Below are 6230 nucleotides of genomic sequence, written 5' to 3'. Positions count from 1 at the left end.
TGCCTTGCTAACCAAAGGGTTTTTACTTTTGTGCCATTTCTCTGGAATTGAATATACTTGAAATGCAGCTGCCAAATAGCATTGCAATCGAGGTAAAAGCATGTATCTGTAAACTGGCAAATATGTCGCTCTTACCTTTGTGGTAATTGTGTTAATATAATGCTTATTACTTTGTCATGGAGCCGTAGCCATTGTGATCAACTAGAAAGATGTGAGATGTAAGGCACCAAACTTTGTAAAACTTGAGGTGTGGATGAGGGGGGTCAGGAAAGAAGATAGTAAAATGTTGCATGGAAGATGGAAATCTTGCCTGGACTGCTATGTATTTCTCATGTACTTCCTGATGGTAGGTACTTCGTGATCTTTTCAGTAAGTGGAAAGCATGTATTCTGATGAAAGAGTGATTGGTGAATTGTAGATGTTGCAGGTGTTACACATGTGTGCCAGAGATTATGCTGCTGTATTTACGAGACAGGAAATAGTAAGTGTTCTGTCCTCAAAGCAGTCTTGGGTGGTGTGCCAGCTTCCCCTGAAGGTTTAATGGGCTCGGTCTTAAAGGCAGGGGATGCTGAGGAAAGAAACTGTCTAGCATGAGCTCAGAAGGAAATGAAAGAATTCAAGAACTTCTGCCAAAACAAAAGAAGTTAATTTGTGATTACCTCAATAAGTCTATCTACCACAAGTCTAGAAGGTTGCAGCTGTAGTGAAACATATGGAGGAACAAAAACTATTTGGATTTGTGAAAACTGAGGGTTTTTGAAAGCCCTGAAGTTGAGTTGTCCTGCCCAGCTCTATTTAAAAGACTTAGTTCAGGGTGACAAGTATGATAATAACTTCAGCTCACTAGTCAACTCCATCCTAAAAGTACTGAATTGAACAAAGTCTCGTTGTGTAAATGGCTTTGACAGTGTTTGTAGAAAACAAAGATGTTATAAGCAAAGTATTTCTGAAACAAGTGTTTTTAAGCAGACCACAAGAATACAATCTGGTTACTGTGGAGGGATAGAACTGCAGTCTGGCAATTGATTAAAAGTCTAGTTAATGTCAATGTGTGAACTGTACCAGTCCTGTTCGATTTGATGACTGCTTAGGCAAAAATGAGTTAAATGAATTAAAAGGACTTGATGATTTAAACGTTTGCAGCCAGAAATGTGCTAAATAATTTTTTAGTCTTTTCTGCAACCTCTACCAATTGTTCTTTAAAAATTAGTTCAGATACTTCACTATTATAAGAATATTTCTTATCTGCATCGTAATCTGAAGCAGATCCAATAGACTCATCAGTTGTGGACTGAAAGTTTATTCTGAATTACTATCAGCAAGTCTTTAATAGCACTTAAGATGTGGTAGAGGTTGGAATTCAGTTGAAGATCACTTGCTGTGTTTATAGATTAAAAAAAGGGGGAGGAGGGAAAGCTTTGTAGTGCTAATGTATGAAGACTACACTAAGACAACTATTTGCTTTAGTGAGTTGTGTGAAACAAATTGGCATAGGAACAGGGGAAGGAGGGAAGTAATCCATGATCAATAAAAGTTTCTTAAGGTACAAAGGTTATTTCATTGGAATATGGGCCACTCTTAAACCCCCTAAATATAACCCCCGTGCCCCCTCCATTTCCCCAAAAAATTGGAGAAAAAAGAAAAGAAAGCCCACTTGCTGTTTGCTGCAATTCTTTGTGTTGTTGAATGGATGCTATTTTACCATAGTGCCTTCAATGTAAAAATAGCATCAATTGATGAGATGTTGTATTTTGACCTTGATAGGCAATTGCATGTTTAGCCCTAATTCCAACTACTTTTTAAGGTGTTTATAAAGCGTAGGGCTTACATCGTGGGAACAGTGCGGGAGCAATGCATTGAAAGCAGGGTAAAGCAGGAAACAAAACTACAAATGTACAGGGAAGGTATGAAAGGTGAAGATGTGCTGCCTGTGTCATTGTGAAGTGCAAATGTATTGTCAAATAATCTCTAGTGCAAAGTCAAATGGAAGTAACCTGCAGTAGGATAGCTCATCAGTTGTAATTTTAAGCATCCAGGTTAGCCTGTTGAGTATAACCTCAAACTTGACTTTATGAAGAATTAACTCAGGGTGTAGATAATAGAGCTTTTGCAGGTGTGTACGGAGTTTTTCATATGCAAGTGTCTTTGAAGGCACCCCAGATCTTGCCATCTAAACGAGGAACTGTAAGATGCAGCCATGTGTACTGCACATGGCATGAATTTATTAACTCCTTCCTCACTGACTGACTTGTGAAGGTAAGTGGTAAAGATGTGTCATAGCTTTGGTGTTTAGTACAAAGCTGACATTTCTCTGGGGAAGGATGCTCTTTTGCTGAAATAACATCTACAGAATCTCTGCTATGTTGTTAATCCTCCTCTGATAATGAATGCAGTAAGATTAACTGATTTATAGATAGCTTAGAAATGTAAAAGTCTGATAAGTATAACCGTTCTTTCCTCTATTACAAAGATTGGGCTGCTTTAATTGGAATAAGGGGTTCAGATCTCTTTGTCAGGTCTCTTGGTATTTCTACTTAAAAGAGCATTGAGGAAAGTATCTCTGTTAGGTGTTGCAGAAGGTCTCCATTGACAACCTTAGTGGACATCAGGGAAGCTTCCAGAGCGTGGTACTGATATAGAATGGGAGAGTTCTGGCTGGAGAATTGAGTATTTGGAACTGAATGTTATTAAAATCTTGATGTCTTGAAGTCTTGCTTCTCTTCAGCATCTGTCTGGTCTAATGACGTGTGCCTTGAGAATTTTCAGGTACAAATTTTGTTCAGCTTTTTGTACCTCTGTTCCTTGCCGTTCTATTTTTCTCCTTTGTAGCCCATAAGGATTTCATATCAAGAGACATCTTTTAGAACACAAAGTGCTCACTGCTTAAGAGATTGTTGTTTGGTTTTAAAGGCCAGAGGACAAACCATATACAAATGCATTAACCGGTTCAGTAGAAAACAAGATGTCGAGTGAAATACAGGACATTTAGAGAAGTCTTTATTGGTTCAGTTGTACTGCAGTCTGAATAGAAAACTTTAACACGTAAGCTTATAGAATCAGACTACCTGTGTTGCATGTATTTTTATATATTAAGCCATTGTGTGATTCTGCAAGTTTCTTATTGTGCACAGTAGAAATAAACGTAGCCCCCCTGAAAGGTAGAGGGTGAGTGTGGCTTTGTAGATGATTCTTTTGCGTTATGTTTATGGTATATTTCAGCATAGTAGTAAATATTGCATTCACTTTGAGTGTTATAAATTCTTCAGTATACAGTTACTTTTGTACAGTTGTAGGTGCTTAGCTTTGCATAAATAGGGGGTTTCCATACACTCACAAAAGTAAAGTTTTGCATTGGTAGGTGCCAGTGTTATAAAAAGAAGAACAAAGTTCTCCATGGTTTATCTGCAAAGTGTAACACGCATAAACCAGTATGTCTACTTAAATACATACAATTTTTACTAGCATAAGCCTCCTTTGCCTTCAGTTTTTTTAGCATAAAAATAGTTTCATTTTTGGGCTGATAGTTTGCTTGAGAGTGAGCTCTAAGCTCAGCAGCGAGCTGCTATGGGACAAATGCAGATACAGGACTTCGCCGGTATAAAGGGTAGAACTTGAGTCAATTGAGTCTGACCGCTTTCTATTGCTAGTTGTATTAACTGCTCTCATTAATGTGTTTTTTGCAGTTTGAGTTGTATTTCAAGAAGATATCCCTAGGTCTTGTTTGTGTAGTGATTTATGTTTCCTGAGAAGCCATTCTAAATTCACTGAAAGCTACACTTCAAGGTAAGGTTACCCCATTGCAAGCACTTGAGTTAGGTGGGAGGTAGATGCCTGTTACTTAGCTCAGTTTTTCTCCACTCCTACTTCCTGGTACCTCTTAAACTCAGAATTACCATTTCAGTGCTAAGGATGTGGATTTTTAATTTTCTCACCTTTTTGGTTATAAATGGAGAAGTGTGTTCTGTTTGGATTAGTTGTAGATTATGTGAGAAAAGGTTGTGCTTTGATGTAATACAAGTAACCCTGACGTGTTTCTCCATGTAATATTAAATGAGACACTGTCACAGCTGACATAGAAGAATACACAGGATTTCAGAAGAAAAAGCTGATGAGAAGACATGCTTCTGGAAAGCCATTGACTGGGTGCTTTCAAACTTCTGGATACCAAATTGTATCAAGGAAATTGAGTTTCTTTGATAAATTTTCCTGAAGTAATTTCTTCCAATGGGGAAGTCTCTGCCATATAGTTAAGTTAGGCAACATCTGTGGTCTCTAAGTGCTTCCAGCTTCTGAACAAGGATTTTAGGCAGTTGCTGGAGCACATTATGCTTTGTGAGGTGCAAAAACATGAAGAAAGGATACAGGGTAATGGTTAGAATATTACTAGCAATCTTCTGGAATTATTAAGCTTGCTGCAGTGGTTCTGGTTGGGAGGAATGTTTTCAAAAGTAATGAAAATGTGTTAAGCTTTCTGAGCTCTTAGATAAGTAAAGGTGTAGAAACTGTATTAATGTTCTGTATCTGAAGAGCAGATGTGCTGGGGCAAAGTGTAAGAGGGAAGATGTCAGTGTCACGGAATGTTTGAAGAGAAGTTATCACGTAGCATATGCTGACACATACATCATGAATACTCGAGGGTGTGGACAGTGGAGAGGGCAGCCAGCTGTACCTTGTGAGCCAGCTGCAGCTAACTGATAAGCTATTCTTGAGGAGTTCTGCTAGGAGGAAATAGCAGCAATTATAGTTTGTGGTTACAAGATTATGGATCATTGCCAGGAAGCTGGAAGGATAAACAGTGGTTCAGCATCTCTGGTATTAAGGGAACACAACAAAACAAACAGAAGAGGTCTTGAAAAATCTCCAAGTTCAGATTGCTACCAGGATGTTTACAAAACAATCAGTGACTCTTTTCAGCAATGCAGTGGGTTCTCCTTGTCTGTTAGTTTGCCCACTGTGAGATGTCAAAGTGGGTTATGGCAGAAGGAAGCTAAATGCTGCTTATTTTGCTAGTATGTTAAAAAGTGCCAAAACCTGAGGTGTCTGGTCCCTCTAACTCAGTAATGAAACTTGAAACTATCTTCAGGATATAATGGCACTTCTGTACAGTAAGACCTCAAAACGCACACTGAGTGTTTACATTCGGAGGTTATATTGAAGTTACAGTGTAGCTTTTCTTATTTCAGTAGATCATGCCAGTTCCCACTAGCTACAGTTACCTCTGCACTTACCTATAGTCTTAGTGTTCAGAAAACAACTTTACCATGCAGCTGTGGCTCTTGTAGCAGTTATCAGAGACATAGGCAATAATTTGAGCAGCGGATACTTGGTTCCACAAGGCTGGGAAGGTGGCTGGAACAAGGTGTGTGTGAATACTATCTTAACTCTGCTTCCAGAAGAGGTGAGGGTCCTTTCAAAAGGGACTGAGATTAAGGTTCTTCTGATGTTCCTCTTTATTGTGTTTACAGCCTTAGGATTACTGCCTGCCCCTCTACTTTCAGTACAAGTATCAAAATAGCCTGAACTTGTAACTAGTACCAAAACAAGAAATTCATAGTCAAAGACAGTTCTAAGTCTTGCTTCCTTTTTGTTACCATAAGAATCAAAACAAATGCACAGTAGTTCTCTGTAGGTGAACATGCATAACGTTCTATTTTTAGGGCTGTTTATGTACTAAGACACTTTGAAATAACAGTCCGTAGTAAAATATGTCCACTTGATTAACATGCATGAGTCAGTTTCTGTATCACATGCCTGAAACATTTGTGCCAGTGTAGTGAGTGATGTGGTAGGTAGTAGCATCCTGAGCTGCATGAGGATGCAGTTTCTTTACTTCAACATCTTGCACTGGGATCATTTAGACAAGAGAAGGTTTTTTTATGTATAGTCAGGCTCTTTGTTCCTGTCTTTGTGTTAAATGGAACTTGAGTTAGGTCCGCGTGGACTCCATTGGTTAAGAATTTAGCATTTCTTGTAGGTGTTAAAATAATTGTAATTTCAGGTGACAAGTACCAAGTGTTTATTATTTTGTCTGTTCCTGGAAGCTTGTGGAAATGGGTGGGAGGAGTGGTGTCCTAGTGAGGCCCATGGCAGGTACATTATTTCTAGTTAAGCACTGAGAAACAGGAGTCCTGACCTGTCCCAGTGATTTGTCTTAAGTGACTGAACTAGAAAAGAAATACTGTTCCCAGGTGCTTCTACAACATTAAATCCATTGAAGTTTACTCGTGTAG

The sequence above is a fragment of the Coturnix japonica genome, chromosome 4 (assembly GCF_001577835.2).
Source record: "Coturnix japonica isolate 7356 chromosome 4, Coturnix japonica 2.1, whole genome shotgun sequence".
Classification (NCBI taxonomy): domain Eukaryota; kingdom Metazoa; phylum Chordata; class Aves; order Galliformes; family Phasianidae; genus Coturnix; species Coturnix japonica.
Note: the sequence above shows the minus strand (reverse complement) of the source record.